Genomic DNA, 27727 nt, shown 5'->3' with positions numbered 1-27727 from the left:
CAATATTTTGTTTTTAAAACTATATACATATATATATACATATATATATATATATATGTAGGTGTGGGAAAAATCACAAGAGTACTTCATCTCTAAAGAACTGTTTCATGAGGGGTTCCCTCAATCATCATCAGGAAAAAAAAATAAAAATAAATAAAAATAAAAATCAGTTCTGTAGAGATGAAGTAGTCTTGTGATTTTTCCCACACCTACATATTGCGCTCTACCACGGTATCGAGCACTATTCTCTGGATAATCCAATCAAGACATATATATATATACATATATTAGGGGTGTGGGAAAAAATCGATTCGAATACGAATTGAATCGTTTTCGTTGTGCGATTCATAAATCGATTCTCATTTTTAAAAAATCTATTTTTTTTATTTTTTATTTTTTTTAATCAATCCAGCAAACCACTACACAACAATACCATAACAATGCAATCCATTTCCAAAACCAAACCTGACCCAGCAACACTCAGAACTGCAATAAACAGAGCAATTGAGAGGAGACACAAACACCACACAGAACAAACCAAAAGTAGTGAAACAAAGATGAATATTATCAACAACAGTATCAATATTAATTTTAATTTCAACATAGCAGTGATTGAAAATCCCTCACTGACATTATCATTAGACACTTATAAATAATTAAAAAAACAACAATGGTGTCAGAGTGGCTTACACTTGCATCGCATCTCATAAGCTTGGCGACACACTGTGTCCAATGTTTTCACAAAAGTAAAATAAGTCATATTTTTGGTTCGTTTAATAGTTAAAAGAAATTTACATAATTGCAATCAGTTGATAAAACATGGTCCTTTACAATTCAAAAAGTTTTTTGTTTTTTTTAAATCTACTACTCTGCTAGCATGTCAACAGACTGGGGTAGATCCTGCTGAAATTCTATGTATTGATTGAATACGGAATCGTTTTGAATCGGAAAAATATCGTTTTTGAATCGATATATTATCGAATCGTGACGCCAAGAATCGATTTGAATCGAATCGTGGGACACCCAAAGATTCACAGCCCTAATATATATATATATATATATATATATATATATATATATATATATATATATATATATATAATATATAGTGTGTATATCAGTGTTTAGCATTGTTTCAAAAGGGCCCCACATTCCTAAAATGTACTTAAAGGCCTACTGAAATGAGATTTTCTTATTTAAACGGGGATATCAGGTCCATTCTACGTGTCATACTTGAACATTTCGCGATATTGCCATATTTTTGCTGAAAGGATTTAGTAGAGAACACCCACGATAAAGTTTGCAACTTTCGGTGCTAAGAGAAAAGCCCTGCCTCTACCGGAAGTTGCAGACAATGATGTCACACGCTCCTCATATATTCACATTGTGTTTAATGGGAGCATCCAACAAAAAGTGCTATTCAGACCGAGAAAACGACAATTTCCCCGTTAATTTGAGCGAGGATGAAAGATTCGTGTTTGAGGATATTGATAGCGACAGTCTGGAAAAAAAAAAAAAAAAAACGCAATTGCATTGGGACGGATTCCGATGTTTTTAGACACATTTACTAGATTAATTCTGGGAAATCCCTTATCTTTCTATTGTGTTGCTAGTGTTTTAGATAATTAGATATTACCTGATAGTCGGAAGGGTGTCTCCACGGGTGTCTTGACGCCAATGTCTCAGGGGAGTCGACGGCAGCTATGGACGGCACAAGCTCAGCTTTTCTCCGGTAAGAACTGACTTTTTAACCACAATTTTCTCACCGAAACCTGCTGGTTGACATGTGGTCGGGATCCATGTCCGCTCGACAGACCTGTGATCCATAGGAAAGTTTCACCTCCAGGAATTTTAAACAAGGAATCACCGTGTGTTTGTTTGGCTAAAGGCTAAAGCTTCCCAACTCCATCTTTCTACTGTGACTTCTCCAATATTAATTGAACAAATTGCAAAAGATTCAGCAACACAGATGTCCAAAATACTGTGTAATTATGCCGCTAAAGCAGACGACTTTTAACTGTGTGTGTGTGCAGCGCTCATACTTCCTAAAAACCCTGTGACGTCTTGCGTACACGTCATCATTACACGACGTTTCCAAGACGAAACTCCCGGGAAATTCAAAATTGTAATTTAGTAATCTAAAAAGGCCGTATTGGCATGTGTTGCAATGTTAATATTTCATCATTGATGTATAAACTATCAGACTGCGTGGTGGGTAGTAGTGGGTTTCATTCAGTAGGCCTTTAAAATATAAAAATGTTTAGTTATTTGAATAATAAAATAATCCAAACTAAAAAATTAATTTGAAAAATTACAACAACTCTAATAATAGCTGTACATTAATATTTTTCATACAGGCAAAATTTTTGATACACTTGGTTATGCAGATACACAACCTTATTATTTTTATTCAATTATTACATGGGAAAAAGAACAGTAAAAATGTAAGCAATAGAGCAAAACATTCTGTATGAAATGAGAAAAAGCTGAAATGTTCGAACGCCGTTTTGTCCGACTAATTTTGGCGGTACATGAACTCACCATGCTTGTGTGGACTGTACAATTTTTCCTGACGCTGACGCAGAAAGACGTGTTTTATACCACTCCTTCTCCGTCTCATTTCGTCCACCAAATGTTTTTTACTGTGCGTGAATGCACAAAGGTGAGCTTTGTTGATGTTATTGACTTGTTGGAGTGATTATCAGGCATATTTGGTCAGCGCATAACTGCAAAATAATCCATGCTAACATGCTATTTAGGCTACTTGTATGTACATATTGCATCAGTATGCCTCGTTTGTAGGGCCATTTAATTTCCTTCACTTATGCCCTCTGTGTATTTAATTCATATTTGCATCTCTCATGACTTATTAGCTTTTTGTAATAATGGCTGCATTTCTGATGTTGTTCCAGACCACAGGAAATGTTACCCAGCTTGCAAAGATTGTAATGAATCCATTATTAACTCATATACATTATTAACTAGAGCCACTCGCCATCCATTGCACCGGTCGCCCAAGAGGAGTAGAGGTGGTTGGGGGTCCCTACATCTGCAGTCCCCTCTAAGGTTTCTCATTGCGCCCATTGGGTTGAGTTTTTCTTGCCCCGATGTGGGATCTGAGCCGCGGATGTCGTTGTGGCTTGTGCAACCCTTTGAGACACTTGTGATTAAGGGCTATATAAATAACCTTTGATGGATTGATTGATTAGAAGAAGACGCTTTCCTTCAACTTGGACACACACATGTATACCTTTGGCCATTCGAAGACGGTCCTTTTCAGGAGTTATCGCACCCTCTGAGAAGTTTTACTAATGTTTTCCAATGTTGTAAAAATGCGTAGAGTACATTTCAACATTTCTGTCAATGAAGATTTGTCTCAGCTTGCGACACATAGTTCTTTTTAGAGGTGGGGGAAATAATCGATCTTTAGATGCATCGCAAATCAGACATGGACGATAATAAAATCGATTAGTTAATGGCAATAATCGATAATCTATTTATTTATTGTAAATAAAGTCATGCAGACAGTTCTAAAATTTTGCTGACTGCACAGAGATCTGGCCAGTTCCTTTTTTGACGGCCACATATGTTTCAGTTTTGCACACATAGGAAGTTCTTATCACGAACGCACTGTTTGTAAAAATTGAAAGTGATGAACGCTTATTTAATGAAACGAAAATAAATGTAAAACTGCGTCAACATACATAAATGAAAGATGCATCAATAATTGATTTTTAATCGAATCATAGTTGCTGAATCCTGATCGTATTCAAATCATAAGGTGGCCAAGCATTCCCACCTTTAGTAATTTTGATATTGTATGCTAATATATATAATAAAGATACTTACATAATGTGTTGTCTTCATTATAACACTTATATAAGATTTTAAAGTCATTTTAAAAGTAGGCTAATAAAACTAATATAGACACTTACATCATGTGTTGCCTTCAATATAAGACTTACATTTTTTTGTGGCTTCAGATGGATTTGTTTTTGGTCCAATTTGCCTCCTTCAAAATTTTGGGTTGCTGACCCCTGGGTTAAGAAATACCACTGAGCTTAGCTTAATCATTAAAAATAAATTCTACTGAATTAAAAAATTGTTTTTTATCTATATATATATATCAATCAATCAATCAATGTTTACTTATATAGCCCTAAATCACTAGTGTCTCAAAGGGCTGCACAAACCACTACGACATCCTCGGTAGGCCCACATATATATATATATATATATATATATATATATATATATATATATATATATATATATATATATATATATATATATATATATATATATATATATTTGTAATATTATAAATAGTTTTGTATTATTTCTGTTTTGTTTTTTGCTTGTGTATTAAAAAATAAATAAATATGAATAAATAAATATATCCATATCTATATATCCATATCTATATATACATATATATATATATATTTTTTTTTTAATACACAGCAAAACCCATAAAAAATAAAAACCTATTTAAAATAAAACAAATATATATCTTTTTTTTTTTTAAATAGTTGTTTTATGTTTGTTTTATGTTTCTCTTTGTTTTTAGCTGTATATTACAAAATAAATAAATATAAATATATATGTATATATGTGTGTATATATATATATATATATATATATATTTGTGTGTATATATATGTGTATATACATGTTTATATTTATACATATGTGTGTGTGTGTATATATATATATATATATATATATATATTTATATATATATATATATATATATATATATATATATTTATATATTAGGGCTGCGAATATATACATTATCTTAGCATAAACACTGATGTAGAACACACACAAGTTAAGAATATTTAAAATAATTATACCTTACATGTTTATTGTAAACATGTTTTGGTAATAAAAGTAAATTATTGGTTAGTAGGAGTAGATTATTTTTCCTTCCCTCTCGGCATACCTGCTGTAATAATGTGTGATTAAAGAAGTCAAATGAAGTCATACGATTTTGCAAACAGAGGCCTTGTTGTCTTCTGGAAGTAAGCCGCTCCATTTCGGGGACGAATTAATCCCCCAATGCCAAGATGACTTAGATCAACTTTGAAAAACACACAAAGACCAAAACCCCATAAAATGATTACTGACGGCCGGCAGAATGACAAGTATTATCAACAAAAATTAATCAGGTGCATCTTTTCATGAACTCAATTAATAATGTGTAACAACGGCGGCCTTTTTTTTCTTCTTGTGGGGAATGAAAATTAATTAGCAGGGGAAGGTCACTGGGAGATGCTGACATCACTCATCAGGCCGCTGTGGCAGTTCTAATTATTTGTCTTGCAGGCTTGGCTGATCAAAAATTATTGCCATACCTGGGCAACATTTAGAAGAAAAGCTTTGTTTAAAGCGGTTTTAATTAGACCTACTATTTGATTAATACCACGTGAGCGCTCGCCATCGGCCCCTTGTCAGTGTTGGCTGTGTATTGTTGTGTGAAAGACCATGCTTAGTGGTTAGTGTCTAATTCCAACTCTTTAGTTGCAATTAAAAAGCCATTTAGCGCTGGGAGGCCAGTTGTTATGGATATAGATGTTGTGACAATCCACCCGACGTGCCGATGCTCAAGATGACGTTTTAAGTAATGATGAGTAAATAAAGTTGCATTAGTGCATTACTAACAGGCAACAGAAGGGAGAAGGACCATATTCAATAAATCCAAGTGATTTTTTATTGTTATTATTTTTTGTACATGTTTTACACCACTACAAAGTACAGTCAAAATATTTAGATAATACAATTAAAAAAAGTATATAATGAAAAGCACCTATTTATTTTATTTTTGAGCAATTTTTCAAATGAGAGTAGAGGCTTTTATTGACACAATATACAACAAAACTGGGTTCAAATAAAGAAATAAAGTGCACCAAAGACATGTTAAAAAATAGGTACATGTTGAGAAAGTATGCTAAAGTAAATTATGTATATAAAATATAGGCAGTTCGGCAGTGATAAAAAGGTGTGGCAGTCTACAGTATATTTGGGGTATATAGTTGTAGTACAAACCCTGTTTCCATATGAGTTGGGAAATTGTGTTGGATGTAAATATAAATGGAATGCAATGATTTGCAAATATATTTCAACCCATATTCAGTTGAATGCACTACAAAGACAAGTATTTGATGTTCAAACTCATACCTTTTTTTTTTTGCAAATAATAATCAACTTAGAATTTCATGGCTGCAACACGTGCCAAAGTAGTTGGGAAAGGGCATGTTCACCACTGTGTTACATCACCTTTTCTTTTAACAACACTCAATAAACGTTTGGGAACTGAGGAAACTAATTGTTGAAGCTTAGAAAGTGGAATTCTTTCCCATTTTTGTTTTATGTAGAGCTTCAGTCGTTCAACAGTCAGGGGTCTCCACTGTCGTATTTTACGCTTCATAATGCGCCACACATTTTCGATCGGAGACGGGTCTGGACTGCAGGCGGGCCAGGAAAGTACCCGCACTCTTTTTTTACAAAGCCACGCTGTTGTAACACGTGCTGAATGTGGCTTGGCATTTGTCTTGCTGAAATAAGCAGGGTTGTCCATGAAAAAGACAGCGCTTAGATGGCAGCATATGTTGTTCCAAAACCTGTATGTACCTTTCAGCATTAATGGTGCCGTCACAGATGTGTAAGTTACCCATGCCTTGGGAACTAATGCACCCCCATACCATCACGGATGCTGGCTTTTGAACTTTGCGTCAATAACAGTCTGGATGGTTCGCTTCCCTTTTGGTCCGGATGACACGATGTCGAATATTTCCAAAAACAATTTGAAATGTGGACTCGTCAGACCACAGAACAAATTTCCACTTTGCATCAGTCCATTTTAGATGAACTCGGGCCCAAAGAAGCCGGCGGCGTTTCTGGATGTTGTTGATAAATGGCTTTCGCTTTGCATAGTAAAGCTTTAACTTGCACTTGCAGATGTAGCGATGTACTGTGTTTAGTGACAGTGGTTTTCTGATGTGTTCCTGTGCCCATGTGGTGATATCCTTTAGAGATTGATGTCGGTTTTTGATACAGTGCCGTGTGAGGGATCGAAGGTCACGGTCATTCAATGTTGGCTTCCGGCCATGCCGCTTATGTGGAGCGATTTCTCCAGATTCTCTAAACTTTTGATGATATTGTGGACCGTAGATGTTGAAATCGCTAAATTTCTTGCAATTGCACTTTGAGAAACATTATTCTTCAACTGTTTGACTATTTGCTCATGCAATTGTGGACAAAGGGGTGTACTTCATTCCATCCTTTCTTGTGAAAGACTGAGCATTTTTTGGGAAGCTGTTTTTATACCCAATAATGGCATCCATCTGTTCCCAATTAGCCAGCACACCTGTGGGATGTTCCAAATAAGTGTTTGATGGGCATTCCTCAACTTAATCAGTATTTATTGCCACCTTTCCCAACTTCTTTGTCACGTGTTGCTGGCATCAAATTCTAAAGTTAATGATTATTTGCAACAACAAAAATTTTTTTATCAGTTTGAACATCATATACGTTTGTAGCATATTCAACTGAATATGGGTTGAAAATGATTTGCAAATCATTGTATTCCGTTTATATTTACATTTAACACAAACGGGGTTTGTATATACAGTCAAGGTAAAGAAAAACATTCATGGAGTTTGTTTCTTTTATGAATTTATTTTCGGTCTACTGTAAATGTGTCTAAATCTGTTGGGTCAAAAGTATACATACAGAAATGTTAATATTTGGTTACATGTCACCTTGGCAAGTTTCACTGCAATAAGGAGCTTTTGGTAGCCATCCACAAGCTTCTGCTTGAATTTTTGACCACTCCTCTTGACAAAATTGGTGCTGTTGAGCTAAATGTGTTGGTTTCTGACATGGACTTGTTTCTTCAGCATTGTCCACATATTTAAGTCAGGACTTTGGGAAGGCCATTTTAAAAGCTTAATTCTAGCCTGATTTAGCCATTCATTTCCCACTTTTGACGTGTGTTTGGGGTCATTGTCCTGTTGGAACACCCAGCTGCGCCCAAGACCCAACCTCCAAGCTGATGATTATAGGTTGTCCTGAAGCATTTGGAGGTAATCCTCCTTTTTCATTTTCCCATTCACTCTCTGTAAAGCACCAGTTCCATTGGCAACAAAACAGGGCCTATAGCATAATACTACCACCACCATACTTGACGGTAGGTGTGGTGTTCCTGGGATTAAAGGCCTCACCTTTTCTCCTCCAAACAAATTGCCGGGTATTTTTGCCAAACAGCTGATTTTTTGTTTCATCTGACCACAGAATTTTCCTCCAGAAGGTCTTATCTTTGTCCATGTGATGTCAAAAAATTTGATTTACAATTTTTTCAGATTTGTTTCCCCTTATTTTTCCCAGAAACCAGGTAATACAAATGACAGAAATGATCCAAAACAAGTTTTACTTTAATTTGATCCAAAACTAGTAGTTGGAAATGACACAACATACACTACATCTTACTCTTTGTGAAATTCAAAAGTGTTTCATCTTGTTATTTTCAGACCAGCTATACATTGTACTTTTTTGGGGGCAAACATTTTCAAAGAACTGAATTAAGAGATTTCTCTGGGAGGCAATACTTCTACTTTAATACAAAATGTATTAAACCAAAAATGTAGCTTTGCACATTGCATACAAATATGTAATAATTTCTAACATTAGGAATAATAAAGTGCAAACTTAAATCTTCTGTCTTAAAAAATACTTCTGCAAATAAAAATGTGGCATTGCGCATTGCATGCAAATCAATAAACTCAAATACAACAATAAATGAAACCAATAATCATTCCAAAGTAATACAAATCAATTAAATCAATAATGTGCTAACTTAAAATTTCTATCTTCAATAAAAAAAAATTGTCAATAAAAATGTAGTACTGTACATTGCATGTAAATAATCTCTAACATTGAGAGTAATAAAGTGCGAACTTAAAACTTATTTCTTGAATAAAATACATCTTTAAATACAAATGTAGTATTGCACATTGCATGCAAATAAATAAATGCTAATACATATAATATACCAATATTCATTAAATAGTAATTCAAATCAATCAGATAAAGAAAGGGCAAACTTAAAACTTTTTTCTTGACTAAAATACACCATTAAATAAAAATGTAGTATTGCACACAGGAAATTGTTTAAGAACATTTCTCAACTAGCTATTTCAAGGAAATTAGGGATTTCAGCCTTTACCGTCCGTAATATCATCAAAAGGTTCAGAAAATCTGGAGAAATCACTGCACATAAGCATCAAGGTTGAACACCATCATTGAATGCCCGTGACCTTTGATCCCTGCATCAAAAAGCGACATTAGTGCGTAAAGAATATCACCACATGGGCTCAGGAACACTTCAGAAAATCACTGTCAGTAACTACAGTTGGTCGCTAAATCTGTAAGTGCAAGTTAAGTTAAGTGTAAGGGACGGCGTGGCGCAGTGGGAGAGTGGCCGTGCGCAACCCGAGGGGCCCTGGTTCAAATCCCACCTAGTACCAACCTCGTCACGTCCGTTGTGTCCTGAGCAAGACACTTCACCCTTGCTCCTGATGGGTGATGGTTGGCGCCTTGCATGGCAGCTCCCTCCATCAGTGTGTGAATGTGTGTGTGAATGGGTAAATGTGGAAGTAGTGTCAAAGCGCTTTGAGTACCTTAAAGGTAGAAAAGCGCTATACAAGTACAACCCATTTATCATGATTTATTTATTTAAGTTAAAACTCTACTATGAGAGCGAAAGCCATTTATCAACAACACCGAGAAACGCAGACGGCTTCGCTAGGCCCGAGCTCATCTAAGATGGACAGTGGAAAGTGGAAAAGTGTTCTTTGGTCTGACGAGTCCACATTTCAAATTGCTTTTGGAAACTGTGGAATTTGTGTTCTCTGCACCAAAGAGAAAAATAACCTTCCGGATTGTTCTAGGCGCAAAGTTGAAAAGCCAGCATCTGTGATGGTATGGGGGTGTATTAGTGCCCAAGGCATGGGTAACTTACACATCTGTGAAGGCACCATTAGTGCTGAAAGGTACATACAAGTTTTGGAGCAACATATATTTTGCAATCAAAGCAACGTTATCATTGACGCCCCTGCTTATTTCAGAAGACTGTCAAGACTTGGACTTGGACGTGGATTGTTTTCCCGAGGTGCAAAGCGATTGGAGTGGACACGGTGTGAAGGTAAAGACATATTTTTATTTTAACACTATAACTAAAAACAGGAACAAAAGAAAACTTGACTAAAGAAAACAAATACAAACTTGCGCTATGGCATGAATAACGAACTAAAAACAAAAACTTACTTGGCATGGAACTGTGGAACATGGCATGACGTGGGTAAAGGTATCAAAGGTGAAAGACGGTGGTGGAATGTGGTAGACGGTGATCGATGGTGATGTTGCCAGGACAAAGAACAGAAACAGACAGCCTTAAATAGCAGTGACATAATCAGTGAAAACAGGTGTGCGAGTGCAAAACGTGAGACAGGTGCGTGACAGGTGAAAACTAATGAGTAGTCATGGTAACAAAACAAACCAGGAAGTGCAAAAACAGGAACTGAGTGTCTAAAAAACAAAACATGATCACACAGACATGACAAAGACAATGCCAAGGCACAGTGTTAAAACTAGTTTCTCAGTTGGAACATTAAATATATTGTTTTTGCAGTCTATTCAATTGAATATAAGTTGAATACGATTTGCAAATCATTGCATTCTATATTTATTTATGAATTACACAACGTGCCAATATCACTTGTTTTGGGTTTTGTACATGGTACCTTGTGCAAATGCATTTCCCCACTTCGCTCAATGCTGTTCATTGTGCCGCTTCCTTTTTTTAAACTTTGAAGCTTGCAGTAATTTTTCCCTGCTTGATGTCGCAATTCTAAAGCACTGACAACATTTTTCTTTACTTTGTGACAAACGTCTCACTTTCATTAGCGTGTTTTGCTAGAATTGTGAATCTCCATTATGGAAATATGGAAGTGGGGGGTGGGCTAGGGCTGTGGAAGCTAATGTGGACAGAAAGTATGCCGGAGCAAAAATATAAATTCAAATCGTCTCCGACAAAAAATTGTGAGGTAGCTTGTACCTTCAAAAATGTGTATTATGAACCAGCGTCGCCCATCGAAATGAACTGAAATTGATTTGACCGGTACTTGCCCCCCTAAAACCGCACCATTATAACATGTAACATCCCTTTTTAAAAAGAAAATAAACTTGGATATATGAATATCAATAAATCAATCAATCAATGTTTATTTATATAGCCCTAAATCACTAGTGTCTCAAAGGGCTGCACAAACCACAACACAAACACATGGGCAGCACGGTGGTAGAGAGGTTAGTGCATCTGCCTCACAAAACAAAGGTCCTGAGTAGTCCTGCTTTGGAATTTTACTGAATAACAGTTGCAATTTTACAAGAAAAAGCTTAACATTTTGACAATTGTATGAAGAGTCGTAATTTTACTCGACAAAACTCACAATTTTATAAGAATACTTAAAGGCCTACTGAAATGAGATGTTCTTATTGAAACGGGGATAGCAGTTCCATTCTATGTGTCATACTTGATCATTTCACGATATTGCCATATTTTTGCTGAAAGGATTTAGTAGAGAACATCGACGATAAAGTTCGCAACTTTTGGTCGCTAATAGAAAAGCCCTGCCTTTACCGGCAGTATGTGCGCGTGACATCACGAGTTGCAGGGCTCCACACATATTCACATTGTTTTTAATGGGAGCCACCAGCAGTAAAAGCAATTCGGACCGAGAAAGCAACAATTTCCGCATTAATTTTAGCGAGGATGAAAGATTTGTGAATTAGGATATTGATAGTGAAGGACTAGAAAAAAAAAGCGAGGGCTCCCATGTAATTAGACACATTTACTAGGATAATTCTGGAAGATCCCTTTTCTGCTTATTGTTTTTATAGTGTTTTAGTGAAATTTTAAAGACATACCTCGAGGTCGGATGGCTGCGGTGAACACGAAATGTCTCAGAGAGAAGCGGAGGAGCCAAGCTCACAGCTGCCTTTTAAACAGCTGCTGCAGGATGACGAATAATCCAATGATTTCTCCGGTAAGATATATGTCACAATTTCCCCATCCAAAAACATGCTGGTTGACGCAGAGAAATCAACAAAGAAACACCGGCTGTGTCTCAGTGCTAAAGACAGCTCCAATCTACCGCTTTCCACCAACAACATTGTTCTTTATAGTCTCCTTTATTAATTGAACAAATTGCAAAAGATTCAGCAACACAGATGTCCAAAATACTGTGTAATTATGCCATTAAAGCAGACGACTTTTAGCCGCGAGTGGTGCAGCGCTAATATTTCCTGACAGTCCGTGACGTCCCACGTACGCGACATCATTCCGTGACATTTTCAACAATAAAATCGCAGGAAATTTAAAATTGCAATTTAGTAAACTAAAAAGGCCGTATTGGCATGTGTTGCAATGTTAATATTTCATCATTGATATATAAACTATCAGACTGCGTGGTCGGTAGTAGTGGGTTTCAGTAGGCCTTTAAACATTTTGGCAATATTTCAATAATAATTGGAATTTCACCTAGCAAAATTATGACACCGTGGAATAGGAGTTAGTGCGTGTGCCTCACAATACGAAAGTCCCGAGTTGCCCTGAATTCAATCCCGGGCTCAGGATCTTTCTGTGTGGAGTTTGCATGTTCTCCCCGTGAATGCGTTGGGTTCCCTCCGGGTACTCCGGCTTCCTCCCACTTCCAAAGACATGCACCTGGGGATAGTTTGATTGGCAACACTAAATGGTCCCTTGTGTGTGAATGTGAGTGTGAATGTTGTCTGTCTATCTGTGTTGGCCCTGGGATGAGGTGTCGACTTGGGTAGGGTAGGTCTTTATTGTAATTGCACAAGAACAACGAAACTTTGTTTTCAGCACAAACCTGTTCAAGATTAGACAAACAGTGTACATGGTTACAGAACAAGAACGCTGATGGGTCGCCATAAGGCGCCCTGTAAAAGATGTGAAAAAGGTAAACGCTGGGGAAGGATGAGTAAAAAAATACAATCCAGACTGGGCTCCTAAAGGGGCCCAGTCTGGATTGGGAAAAAAACCTCCATAGCAAAGCACATATACATATTACAACATACATCTCGAGATATTTAGCAACAGAGGCAAGGTAGTTTAAGGTCATGGTGGTAGGTCGCAGCTCACAGGCGCTGACCATCCATTCATCACCCCCTATGGGATTTGCGTCGAGGGCGTTGGATTGGGGGGCAGGAGGGTGTATGTGTGGCGTATATATTTTTTTGTGGATGTGTGTGTGTGTTAGTGTATAAGCCCATAGTGGGTCTCTGTTCCGCGGCCTTGATGTATTTGCCGTCGCTAGTCCAAAGTTCACAACAACAGGTGTGTGTCCATGAGAGACAAAAAAGGGAGTTTGTTGTGTCTTCGCTTGCAGTGATCTTCAGGAGAGTCTCGAAGCCAGGAAAACAATCCAAGTTAAAAAGATTTGTATGCGAGTGAAAATAAAATTTGCTTTTCACTCTAAATTGTATATGACTGGTCCTCAAAAACTGCGGGGTAGACAGTCCGATGTAATCCACAGTTCTTCCTGCATCCTCCAATCATTTGTGGCAGCTTTGGGGTACTTTGAAGACTGCCAGCAACTTCCATTTTGTCGACAAACCAGAGCAACGCTTACTCCAATCAACAGATGTCCTGTTGTCATAATTCCGAATAGGTAGATATCTTCACGTCCTCGACAGAAAAGGGTCGCGAGGCACGCGGCCCTCCTTCTTCTCCCAAGAGTCCGTCGTGTGTCCAGTTCGTCACGACAGCAGGTTCCCCCAAACCCAAGATCTTGTCAATTTTGTTGAGGCCAGTTAAATAGTTCCAATGTTTAGATTTGGAGAGCAGTGCCAAAAGAGGCAACAAGAAAGTTAAGACAAGACAAAACAAAGAAGCAAGCAGGAGAGATAAGGGAGAGGAAAGGGGAGCGTCCATCCTCGATGAGTACCAGAGAGAAGCTGATCTCAGCCCGAATGCGGCTGAGATAGGCTCCAGCACCCCCTGCCACCCCAAATGGGACAAGCGGTAGAAAGTGGATGGGATGGAAATCAAACAGTGTTTTTTATCAGACGCCAAAAATATTAGGTATGTCAAAAATAGAAAATCACACAACCACAATTAAAACAGCAACACAAATTTGTATTAAAAAAAATAAAAATAAAACATAAGACGGTTAAAATGGGCTAGAGATGCGCGGTTTGCGGTCTCATCTGCGAAGTCCGCAAATAAACCGTGTGTCGGGCGGGTGACATGACGAAAAAATAGATTTTAAATAGATACGGGCGAGTGGGGGTTGAACTATTCGGAAATATTAGATATACATGGTTAAGGGATCGGTAACCTTCACCATTCAAAGAGCCCTTTCGGGCCCGTGTCACAAAGCGAAGAAGACAATAGGAGACGCAAACAATCTCAAGAACGTCTGGCAGCAGTCACCCAGTTAATAAGTATTAGGGCGTGCTATGAAGCCTTTGCCTTTGACGCCTTCTACAGCATAAACAATCTACTTGCCAGTCCAGCAACATGTTGTGTGTGGCTTCCACAGACACACGCACACGACTGCAAGGCATACTGGGTGACACATAGTACACTAATGGTTGTGAAATAAACAATTTTAACACTCTTAGTAATGTGCGCCACGCTGTGAAGCCACACCAAACAAGAATGACAAACACATTTCGGAAGAACATCCTCACAGTAACACAACATAAATGCAACACGCCAAATACCCAGAATCCTTTGCATCCATGACAATACCCTGACTATATTATACACCCCGCTAGCAGCAAACCCCGCCACCCCCCCTCACCCCCGTGCGTCGGTAAGGTGGGCGGTGTTGGGGGGCGTAAAATGTATTCAAGAAGTGTCATGGATGCAAAGGATTCTGGGTATTTGTTGTGTTGCGTTTGTGTTGTGTTACTGTGAGGATGTTCTCCCGAAATGTGTTTGTCATTCGTGTTTGGTGTGGCTTCACAGCGTGGCGCATATTAGCAAGAGTGTTAAAATTGTTTATATCACAACCATCAGTGTACTCTGTATCACCCAGTATGCATTTCAATATTGTACGTGTGTTAATGGATGCTGCATATAACATGTTGCTGGACTGGCAAGCGGTTCATACATGTTGTAGAAGGCGTCAAAGGCAATGGCTTCTCAGCCCGCCCTTGTTCTCGTTATCTGGATGAACACCATCGGATATTCGCGAGAACGTTAGCGGCTCCCATTGTCTTCTTTACTCTGTGAAACCGGTTAAAATAGCTCTTTGAGTGATAAAGGTGGCCGACCTCTGATGTATAACAACGGACGGGTGGCAGGCGGTTGCGGTTCTGATAAAATGTTGGTTTGGGTGGATGACGACTTTGCTGATGCGGTTGCGGATGATGTAATTGCCTATCCGTGCATCTCTAAAATGGGCAGTTTTATTTCTAGATGTTGCGACAGGTGATGACAATTTCCAGTAAGTGGTGATGAGTAAATAAAGTAGCATTAGTGCATTACTAACAAGCAACAGTAGGAAAGGAGCAGCAGCACCAAGGAAATGCAATTTATTGCGCTTTTGTCAGCTGTAATTAATAACAAAACCCAAAGGTCGCGCAGACCCTGTAAGATTAATCCCTTCTTGATAACAGATCTGGCCACGAGCTGGACCTCTTATGTCTCAGCCTGTCACAAAGCGGCGTTATGATGTAGGTTTTATCACGCCGCGCCCGAGCCCACCCCCCTACCCCCCTCCACTACATCAATTCACATTACCTGCAAATTAGCAAACTTTCAACCCCGCAGTGTCTTTGATCCAAATAGAGTCTAAATGCCATTTCTGTTCCTATTAACCTACGGATCGGCGTGGCAAACATTTTCGCGAGGCTGCCGCGGGAGAGCGGAGGAGTGGGGCGGGTGTGTGTGTGTGTGGGTGAAAAACACGGGGCTAATGGTCGCCATGTGACAGCGCTACTCACGATGATTTATGATTCTGTGTTTAAGTTGATTACTCCACTGCTGACTCGGAGTACTATTTCAATTAGTGCACTGAAGGTCACTCTGCCAAATCCCTCCATAATCTATTCCTATTAACACTAATGCGCAGAGTATCCATATCTGTTCACCCTTGTTGATTCAAATCATCCGCACCTCTAACGGCCGCCTTGTTTACCGCCGTGGACACGGCAACGGTGTAGTTTATTACCAACATGCTTATCGGTGTTGCATTCAAGTGCATCACGTGTTTGCTGTACACCTTGTCTATTCATCATGTCTGAAAAGGAGTAGGCCGAAGTAGATCTTGTTCCACCCAGCCCTTCTCCATACTGTATAAAGCAATTTGATAGTTTGTTTTCTGCTAACCATGTTTGCCTAGATTAAAGGGCATCCCATCCTTGCACAACTCAACACATCTGAAAAGGAGTAGAACGAAGCAGAGCTTATTTCATTCTACCCCTTCCCTGTTGCGCAACAGTGACTGATAATTAGGGTGACCTTATACATCAGGGGTCACCAACCTTTTTGAAACCAAGAGCTACTTCTTGGGTACTGATTAATGCGAAGGGCTACCAGTTTGATACACACTTAAATAAATTGCCGGAAACAGCCAATATGCTCAATTTATCTTTAATAAATAAATCTATATATATAAAAGAATGGGTATTCTGTCTGTCATTCCATCATACATTTTTTTTTTCCTTTTACGGAAGGTTTTTTGTAGAGAATAAATGATGAAAAAAACACTTAATTGAAAGTTTTAAAAAAGGAGAAAACACAAATAAAATAAAAATAAAATTTTGAAAGATAGTTTATCTTCAATTTCGACTCTTTAAAATTAGAAATTCAACCAAAAAAAAGAAGAGAAAAACTAGCTAATTCGAATCTTTTGGAAAAAATTTGAAAAATAATTTATGGAACATCATTAGTCATTTTTCCTGATTAAGATTAATTTTAGAATGTTGATGACATATTTTAAATAGGTTAAAATCCAATCTGCACTTTGTTAGAATATATAACAAATTGGACGAAGCTATATTTCTAACAAAGACAAATAATTATTTCTTCTAGATTTTCCAGAACAAAAATTTCAAAAGAAATTCAAAAGACTTTGAAATAAGATTTAAATTTGATTTACAGATTTTCTAGATTTGCCACAATTTTTTTTTAATTCTAATCATTATAGGTTTGAAAAAATATTTCACAAATATTCTTCGTCGAAAAAACAAGCTAAAATGAATAATTAATTTAAAATGTATTTATTATTCTTTACAATAAAAAAAAAATACTCGAACATTGATTTAAATTGTCAGGAAAGAAGAGGAAGAAATTTAAAAGGTAAAAATGTATATGTGTTTAAAAATCTTAAAACCATTTTTAAGGTTGTATTTTTTCTCTAAAATTGTCTTTCTGAAAGTTATGAGAAGCAATGTAAAAAAATAAATTAATTTATTCAAACAATTGAAGACCAAGTCTTTAAAATATATTCTTGGATTTTCAAATTCTATTTGAGTTTTGTCTCTCTTAGAATTAAAAATGTCGAGCAAAGCGAGACCAGTTTGCTAGTAAATAAATACAATTTAAAAAATAGAGGCAGCTCACTGGTAAGTGCTGCTATTTGAGCTATTTTTAGAAATGGCCAGCGGACTACTCATCTGGTCCTTACGGGCTACCTGGTGCCCGCGGGCACCGCGTTGGTGACCCCTTTCTTACACAGTACATGTTAACACGGGAAATGAACACTTTTCCATTAGAGCAGTGGTTCATACCAAGGGTTCGATCGAACCCTAGGGGTTCGGTGGGTCGGCCTCAGGGGTTCGGTGGAGCCTGCACTCAGGCCACACCCGACTCATCGTGTACATAAAAACTTCTCCCTATCGGCATATTAGGGATACGGCAACAGCAGAACCCAAACTGATTTGCAGGTGTGTAATTTGTTACGAGTTCATGCACTGTGTTGGTTTTGTTCTTTGAACAAGGTGATGTTCATGCATGGTTGTGCACCAGTAAAAGATCATATAACTTTCTCTTGAATTTGAAAAATATTGTATTTTCCACTAGAGAAGGGTTCGGTGAATGCGCATATGAAACTGGTGGGACTCAGTACCTCCAACAAGGTTAAGAACCACTGCATTAGAGTAAGGGAGGAGTTAAAAAGTGAGATAGAAGGGTTAAAGTAATTGCTTGTGGATTGCTTATTTAATAATGGAAGATGGACTGGAGGAAATAAAGGAGTAAAATGAACAAACGCTGTATAATAAACTAAGTTCAAAGTAGGGCTGGGCTAGGGCTGGGCAACATATCGATATACTCGATATATCTTGGGTTTGTCTCTGTGCGATATAGAAAATTACTATATCGTGATATTCGAGTATGCGTTCTCACGCAGTTGCTTTTAGCTGCTGGCATTACACTACAGCAAGGGTCGGCAACCCAAAATGTTGAAAGAGCCATATTGGACCTAATATACAAAAACAAATCCGCCTGGAGCCGCAAAAAGTTAAAAGCCATATTACATACAGATAGTGTGTCATGAGATATGAATTGAATTATGAAGACTTAAAGGAAACTAAATGAGCTGAAATATAGCTACAAATGAGGCATAATGATGCATTATGTACATATAGCTAGCCTAAATAGCATGTTAGCATCGATTAGCTTGCAGTCATGCAGGGACCAAATATGTCTGATTAGCACTCCACACAAGTCAATAACATCAACAAAACTCACCTTTGTGCATACATGCACAACATTAAAAGTTTGGTTGACAAAATGAAACAGAAAAAGAAGTGGCATAAAACACGTCTTAGAAAATCGGGGAAAGTTACAAACTTTGGTGAGTTCAACGACCGCCAAAATTAGGACAAAACGCCGCTCACCAAATACTTGAATCAGTGAAGCATGTTTGATACAAAGTGTGCTATATAGCAATTAGGGAGGTTTGTGTCATGTTTGTCGTAAAGAAACCAAATTAAAACAAAAAATGCTTTTTTCCCCTCATCTTTTTCCATTTTTCATATATTTTTTAAAAAACTCCAGAGAGCCACTAGGGCGGCGCTAAAGAGCCGCATGCGACCCCTGCACTACAGGCTCTCCTTGCTCTTTCTTGTCTGTCCTTCTCACAGACAGCAAGTGCACCTTCTTACATAGGTCACATACGTATACGCCCTCGCGGAGCAGAGAGGTAGCAAAATGGGTAACGTTAGCTGTGTAGAGAGTGGTAATACAAGAGAAAGAAGGTGCCAATCTGGTAACAAATGAGGGAATAATTCATTCCCAAGAAAAACAGCAGGGGCTCCATCGTCTGGCGGTGGTTTTGCTTCAAGCGGGAAGATGTCGAACAGACAACCGTCATTTGTCAAGTGTGGGGCAAAAGCGTTGCTACAAAAAGTAGCATTACTGTTAGTATGTAGCATCATTTGAAAAGTCACCTGCGAGAGAATGAAGAGTGCTTACTCCGCATTTCAACATCACCATTCAGTGCCACACGCCCACACCATCAAAATGCTGAGGCAAACATTTCCAGATCAACACCGTATGAAAGAAATTGTGATATTTTTTTTGTTGTGATTTCCTTCTCTGCATGAAAGTTTAATAGTAGCATATATCAATGCAGTATGACGAAGAATGTTTTAATGTAGACACATAGAATCATAATACTGCTGTGATTATATATAACATTTTGAGATATACATCATGTATCACGATATGGCCTAAAATTATCGCGATATTAAAAAAAGGCCATATCGCCCAGCCTAAGTCAATTGACCAAACTGTATTTATTGTACAGTTATTAATCAGTGGCACAAACATTCATGTCATTTCCAAAACGGAAAGTGTAAGATTGTCAGAGACATTTTAAAACAAGCTATCATTGCACTTTTGTGCACTATGTCACTAAGATGACATATCAAAACAACACTAAATTAAAGTGCACTTTTTGTCCAGAACACCACTACAATTGTTTAAAACAAATAAAGTGCACTTTTGTGCATGATGTCACACAAGATATTTCAATAACTTTAAAATAAAAATGAGCTGCATAATAGCAAATCAAACAATGTATGTCCTTCACTGTGTGGTAGGTTCCTGCGGACGTTATCTCCTTCTGTTGTTGACTATTTGTTTCATATGGTGTTGATCTGGAAATGCTTTCCTTGGCATTTCGTTGGTGTGGCACCGAACGGAAATGTTGACATGCGGAGTTTCAAGCACTCTTCATTCTCGGGCGGGTGACTTTTCAAATGATGCTACATATTAGCAGTAATGCAATTTTTTGTAGCAACACTTTTGCCCCGCACTAGACAAATTATGGTTGTCTGTTCGACATATTCCCGCTTGAAGCCAAACCACCGCCAGACGATGGACCCTGTGCCGTTTTTCTTGAGAGTTAAGTATTCCTTCATTTGTTACCAGATTTGCACCTTCTTTCTCTCGTATTACCACTCGCACCACAGCTAACGTTACCCATGCTGCTACCTCTCTGCTCCGCGAAGTCGTATACGTATGTAACGTATGTAAGAAGCTGCACTTGATTTATGTCTCTGTGAGAAGGAGAGACAACAAAGAGTGAGAAGAGCCTGAAGTGTAATGCCAGCAGCTAAAAGCAGCTGCGTGAGAACGTATACTCAAATATCACGATATAGTCATTTTCTATACCGCAAAAGACAAACCCGCGATATATCGAGTGTATCGATGTATCACCCAGCCCTGGTTCAAAGCATATAATAGGTAACACTTTGATGAGATAACGATAGGGATACATAAGAATAAACACAGCGGATAAAACGAAATCTAAAATATATTAAATGGACGTAATCATTGCAAAGACTATTCCAGGTCAATGATATCAGGCACCAGTTTTTAATAATACATTCAGGAACAAATTATATCAGACACTGGTATTCATAGGACACTGTAATAATTAAAACTCAGGAGTAATTTATATCAGACGCTGTGGTATTTATTAAATAAAAAAAACTTGGAAACAAATGATATCAAACATTCCTTTTCATTAAATTATAAATTAACTCAGTAATGAATTATATCAGACACTGTGGTATTTAATACATAAAAAATAGCTTTGGAACAAATTATATCATACATTGGTATTCATTAAATAATATATGAATTCCGGAGCAAATCATTTCAAACTCTAGTATTTATTAAATTAAGTAATTCAGGGATAAATTATATAAGTATGAAAAAAATATTACAATCCGTAAATTATTTCAGACACTGGTATTCATTAAAAAAACGTATTCAGGAATAAATTATTTGTGGCACTGGTATGTGTTTAAATAACTCAGGAATAACTTACATCAGACTTTGGTATACATCATTGATACATGCATTCATTTGGGCATATATCTGTCAGGGTTATTTGTTGATGAACCCCAAGATGCAGAGAAGGAGGCAGGCATAGAATATGAAAACATGATTTAATAAAAACTAAACAAGAACAAACAAAAAGCACGCAAGTGGGCGGAATAACAAACTAAGGGAGCTAGCACTGGAAGCTCGAAAACAAAAAAAGAACTTTAGCATGTAAGCTAGAGGATAGCAAACAGAAAAACTGGAAATAACTAATGGCTAAGAAGAACAGCTTACCGCTACGACGACCAGGACAAAATGTAGCACGACAGGTAATAGCTGAAAAGAATCACAGACACGACAAGAGCAACATATGGCAACGACAAGTTTGAATGACAATACAATGATCCAGCAAACTGACACAAGACAAAGCAGGTACAAATAGGAGCAGGCTGATTGGCAAGAGGTGTGGCCAGGTGCCAATCGGCCGCAGCTGAGGAGGAACACAGCACTCAGGGAACAAGACAGGAAGCTGACAAAATAAGAGCACTAGACAGGAACTAAAGACAGGAAATACCAGACACAGAGGAAACAGACAAATACAGAGGAAAAAAACTAAAACATAGACAAACTGTCAGGGGAAAGCCTGACAATATCATATCAGAATATAGTATTATTAAATCACAATTTTAGTGTTGGAAACAAATGATATCAAACAATGTGGTATTCATTAAATATAATAATTCAGGGGAAACATATGTTAGACATTGTGGTATTCAAATAATTTTGAATTAAATATAAATGATATCAGGCATTTTATCGTTGAATAATTTTACTTGGGGATAAAAAAATATCGGGTATTGTTTTTTATTCAATAACACATTATTTCAGACACTGGTATTTATTAAATATATACAATGAATAAATAATAATTACATAACTCAGAAATAAATTATATTAGATACTGTGGTCTTCATTAAATAATAAATTATTTTAGGAATAACTTACTTCAAACACTGGTATACATAGATGAAGCATACATTTATGAAGGAACAAATGATATCAGACTATGGTATTCATTAAATCACAATTTAGTTTTAAAAACAAATGATATCAAACAATATGATATTCATTAAATAATATCTGTGAGACATTCAATGGATAATAAACAATTTAAGTATAAGTTATATCAGGCATATTGATATTAACTACTTAACAGCTAAACAAATTATAACAGACATTGTTTTTCATTCAATAATAAATTGACTCGGTAATAAATAATATCAGACACTATGATATTCATTAAATAATTAACTTAAGGATGAATGATATCAGAAACTGGTATATATCAAATAATAAATTAATCCAGGAATACATGATATCAGACACTGATTTTCATTATACAATAAACAAACTCAGGAATAAATGATTTCAGACACTGTGGTATTATCATTAACACTGTTTCATTGAAGGGGGACCGGAGGGTGTGTTCCAACTATCGTGGGATCACATTCCTCAGCATTCCGGGTAAGGTTTATTCAAAAGTACTGGAGAGGAGAATACGCCGGATAGTCGAACCTTGGATTCAGGAAGAACAGTTTGGTTTTCGTCCTGGTCGTGGAACTGTGGACCGCTCTATACTCTCGGCAGGGTTCTTGAGGGTACATGGGGGTTTGCCCAACCAGTCTACATGTGCTTTGTGGACTAGGAGAAGGCATTCGACCGTGTCCCTCGGGAAGTCTTGTGGGGAGTGCTCAGAGAGTATGGGGTATTGGACTGTTTTATTGTGGCGGTCCGCTCCCTGTATGATCAGTGTCAGAACTTGGTCCGCAAGGCCGGCAGTAAGTTGGACACGTTTCCAGTGAGGGTTGGACTCCGCCAAGGTTGCCCTTTGTCACCGATTTTGTTCATAACTTTTATAGACAGCATTTCTAGGCGCAGTGAAGGTGTTGAGGTGTTCCGGTTTGGTGGCCGTGGGATTAGGTCTCTGATTTTTGCAGATGATGTGGTCCTGATGGCTTCATCTGGCCGGGATCTTCAGCTCTCACTGGACCGGTTCGCAGCCGAGTGTGAAGCGACCGGAATGAGAATCAGCACGGGTGGAGTGCCATCTCCGGGTTGGGGAGGAGACCCTGCGCCAAGTGGAGGAGTTCAAGTACCTAGGAGTCTTGTTCACGAGTAAGGGAAGAGTGGATCGTGAGATCGACAGGCGGATCGGTGAGGTGTCTTCAGTAATGCGGATGTTGTACCGATCCGTTGTGGTGAAGAAGGAGCTGAGCCGGAAGGAAAAGCTCTCAATTTACCGGTCGATCTACGTTCCCATCCTCACTTATGGTCATGACCGAAAGGATAAGATCATGGGTACAAGCGGCCGAAATTAGTTTCCTCCGCCGGTTGGCGGGGCTCTCCCTTAGAGATAGGGTGAGAAGCTCTGCCATCCGAGAAGAACTCAAAGTAAAGCCACTGCTCCTCCACATCGAAAGGAGCCAGATGAGGTGGTTCGGGCATCTGGTCAGGATGCACTCGAACGCCTCCCTAGGGAGGTGTTTAGGGCACATCCAACCAGTAGGAGGCCACGGGGAAGACCCAGGACACGTTGGGAAGACTACGTCTCCGGGCTGGCCTGGGAACGCCTCGGGATCCCCCGGGAAGAGGTAGACGAAGTGGCTGGGGAGAGGGAAGTCTGGGCTTCCCTGCTTAGGCTGCTGCCCCCGCGACCCGACCTCGGATAAGCGGAAGAAGATGGATGGATGTTCCATTGAATAATAAATAAATTAAATCAAATAGAATAGAATAAAATATATCTTTATTGTCATTGTACATTGTACAACGAATTTGTAAGCAAAACTAATTTAGTGTGAATTCATATTAACACATAAGAACATAGATAAATAGATAAAAATACATAAAATCCATAAAAATACCGAGCACACAGCTCCCATGAAATCAGGAATTAATCAGTCACTGCCTCTTAGCATTTTGCCTCTTCAGTGGACTTAGCAAACACCGTGTACTGTTTCAAAAACTGGCTTTTGTCAGATCGTTTAACACTCCTTAGTTTTAAATCTGCAAATTAATATTGGTATACTAAAACATTTTTAGTATTTTGCGTGCAGAAGAGCTTCATGGAGCTTGCTCACATGCATGGCTTTTGTCATGTCTGGTTTCCCTCCGCAGATGATATTTATGCTGACTGACATTGATCCCTAAGAGACACCCCCCGGAAAACGAGGTAAGAAACAAGCTCCGCGGCGAGAACCCCAAAATAGCCCGGGCGTGATCAAAATTTCAGAGCTCGGAATTAATTTTACATCATGTTCGTTCGCAGTCCCACTCAGCCATGCGGCTGGAGGAAATGAGCTACCTGCGTTTAATAGAATACGTTGGCGCTGGCGGACATGATAGACTTCACTTCTGCACTGAATCAAAAGCCGGGCAGACAGCGCAAAGAGATGATGAGCGATGTAGTTTTCAAGTTTGAAGGGAGCGTAAGGAGAGTTTAGTAACTGGGATGGAAGGGCCTGATTCTGTCCAGGGTGAAAAGACTTCACCCATTTCTAACATTTTCTTTACATTTAATGCGTGGTATACAATACAGTAATATGTTCATTGAATGTTTATTGCACATTGAAATAAATCAATAAATACTTTTGTCACATAAATAGATGTTGTGTAACACGCAGTACAATGCACAGATTAACAGTTAAATATTTGAAATAAAACTCATAAAGTGAATATAATAATAAAACATAGAGGTGGGAATCTTTGGGCAGCTCACGATTCGATTACGATTTGATTATTAATTGATCATCTCCAATTTATGTATATACATTTTTTCGTTTCACTAAATAAACGTTTATTACTTGCAACTTTAAAACATTTTTTCAATAAAAAACAGTTGACTTAATTTTCACATTTATTAAATTCATGGAAATGTGTGCGAAAACTGTACTGATAAAGGAGCTGGTGTGGTGGCTCGCTGCACTCAGCCAAATTTTAGAACGGTCCTTATTTCCAATAAATACGTCGATTATTGATGTTCACCAATTGATTTTATAATCGTCCATGTCCAAATTGCTATGCATCTAAAAATGCATTATTTCCTCCACCTCTAATAAAACACATGTCCAGGAAAAACTGATCATAAATGTTTTTTGTCCAAGTAAAAATAATATGTATTTTGGTTTCTCGGATTGAAAAAAAATAATAACAAATTGTAATTTGGAAAAAAAAAAATAATAATAATAATAATAATAATATATGGTAAGTCAGATAAGAAAACAATATACATATGAGTGTTGTCCCAATACCAATATTTTGGTACCAGTACCAAAATTATTTTGATACTTTTCGGTACTTTTCTAAATAAAGAAGACCTCAAAAAATAGCACTATTGGCTTTATTTTAACAAAAACATTTAGGGTACATTAAACATATATTTCTTATTGCAAGTTTGTCCTTAAATAAAATAGTGAACATGCGAGAGAACTTGTCTATTATTAGTAAGTAAAGAAACAAAAGCTCCTAATTTAGCTGCTGACATATTGTGTCATTTTCCCTTCTATTATTTTATCAACATTATTAAGGACACGTGGTAGAAAATGAATCATTAATCTACTTGTTCATTTACTGTTCAATCAATCAATCAATGATTATTTATATAGCCCTTAATCACTAGTGTCTCAAAAGGCTGTACAAACCACAACACAAACCACAACGACATCCTCGGTAAAGCCCACATATGGGCAAGGAAAACTCACACCCAGTGGGACGTCGGTGACAATGATGACTATGAGAGATTGTGTTGGATGTAAATAAAAATGGAATACAATGATTTGCAAATCATTTTCAACCCATATTCAGTTGAATATGTTACAAAGACAACATATTTTTTGTTGTTCAAACTGATAAACATTTTTATTTTTTTGCAAATGATCATTAATGATGCCAGCAACACGTGACCAAGAAGTTGGGAAAGGTGGCAATAAATACTGAGTGATGTGCACGCCAGCTTTCTGAGGGATCGCTTGTGCACGCCAGTTTTCCGAGACTCTTATTTTGTTAGCGCAGGCAGCATGAAGCAGGGCTTTTATTGTGAAGATAGGAAATGTGCAGTCGGCCTTTAGAGTTTTGACGGAAGGTACGGTGCGAGAGTCTGTTGAAATAAAAAGTGTTTCTCGCCTTCCTCTCGGTCATTTTTAATAATAATGATCTTGCAGCAGCCAGCGTCATCTCACAAGACCCTCCGGTACCGTGAATGTCATTTAAGTGACGTCTTGGTGAAGAATGATGATCACTAATTTTTAGGTCTATTTTTTTTAAAAGCCTGGCTGGAGATCGACTGACACACCCCCCGCGGTCGACTGGTAGCTCGCGATCGACGTAATGGGCACTCCTGCTCTAAAGGATATCACCACATAGGCTCGGGAACACTTCAGAAAACCGCTGTCACTAAATACAGTTTGTCGCTATATCTGTAAGTGCAAGTTAAAGCTCTACTATGCAAAGCGAAAGCCATTTATCAACAACATCCAGAAACACCGCCGGCTTCTCTGTGCCCGTAATCCTCTAAGCAGGACCGATGCAAAGTGGAAAAGTGTTCTGTGGTCTGACAAGTCCACATTTCAAATTGTTTTTGGAAATATTCGACATTGTGTCATCCGGACCAAAGGGTAAGCGAACCATCCAGACTGTTATCAACGCAAAGTTCAAAAGCCAGCATCTGTGATGGTATGGGGGTGCATCAGTAACCAAGGCATGGGTAACTTACACATCTGTGAAGGCACCATTAATGCTGAAAGGTACATACAGGTTTTGTAACAACATATGCTGCCATCTAAGCGCCGTCTTTTTCATAGACGCCCCTGCTTATTTCAGCAAGACAATACCAATCCACATTCAGCACGTGCAGGTACATTCCTCCCCCGCTTGCCGTCCAGACCTGTCTACCATTGATAATGTGTGGCGCATTATGAAGCGTAAAATACGACAGCGGAGACCCCGGACTGTTGAACGACTGAAGCTCTACATAAAACAAGAATGGGAAAGAATTCCACTTTCAAAGCTTCAACAATTAGTTTCCTCAGTTCCCAAACGTTTATTGCGTGTTGTTAAAAGAAAAGGTGATGTAACACAGTGGTGAACATGCCCTTTCCCAACTACTTTGGCATGTGTTGCAGCCATGAAATTCTAAGTTGATTATTGTTTGCAAAAAAAATAATAAAGTTAATGAGTTTGAACACCAAATATGTTGTCATTGCAGTGCATTCAATTGAATATGGGTTGAAAAGGATCTGCAACTCATTGTATTCCATTCATATTTACATCAAACACAATTTTCCAACTCATATGGAA

General features: G+C 37.9%; 1 long non-coding RNA gene across 1 annotated transcript in view; it reads left to right on the top strand.

The window, feature by feature from the left end:
* The window catches only part of LOC133537786 (uncharacterized), a 46092-nt gene extending 20093 nt beyond the window's left edge, over window positions 1-25999 (top strand). Inside the window, exons 2-4 of the long non-coding RNA XR_009802841.1 lie at window positions 9954-10055; window positions 10131-10207; window positions 24551-25999. This is a non-coding gene — a long non-coding RNA (uncharacterized LOC133537786). The remainder of the gene's footprint in view (window positions 1-9953; window positions 10056-10130; window positions 10208-24550) is intronic.
* Window positions 26000-27727: the final 1728 nt, after the last annotated feature.

Source organism: Nerophis ophidion, linkage group LG19 (genome assembly GCF_033978795.1).
Source record: "Nerophis ophidion isolate RoL-2023_Sa linkage group LG19, RoL_Noph_v1.0, whole genome shotgun sequence".
In the NCBI taxonomy this organism is placed as follows: Eukaryota; Metazoa; Chordata; class Actinopteri; order Syngnathiformes; family Syngnathidae; genus Nerophis; species Nerophis ophidion.
This window is presented reverse-complemented; position numbering and strand designations above follow the sequence as displayed.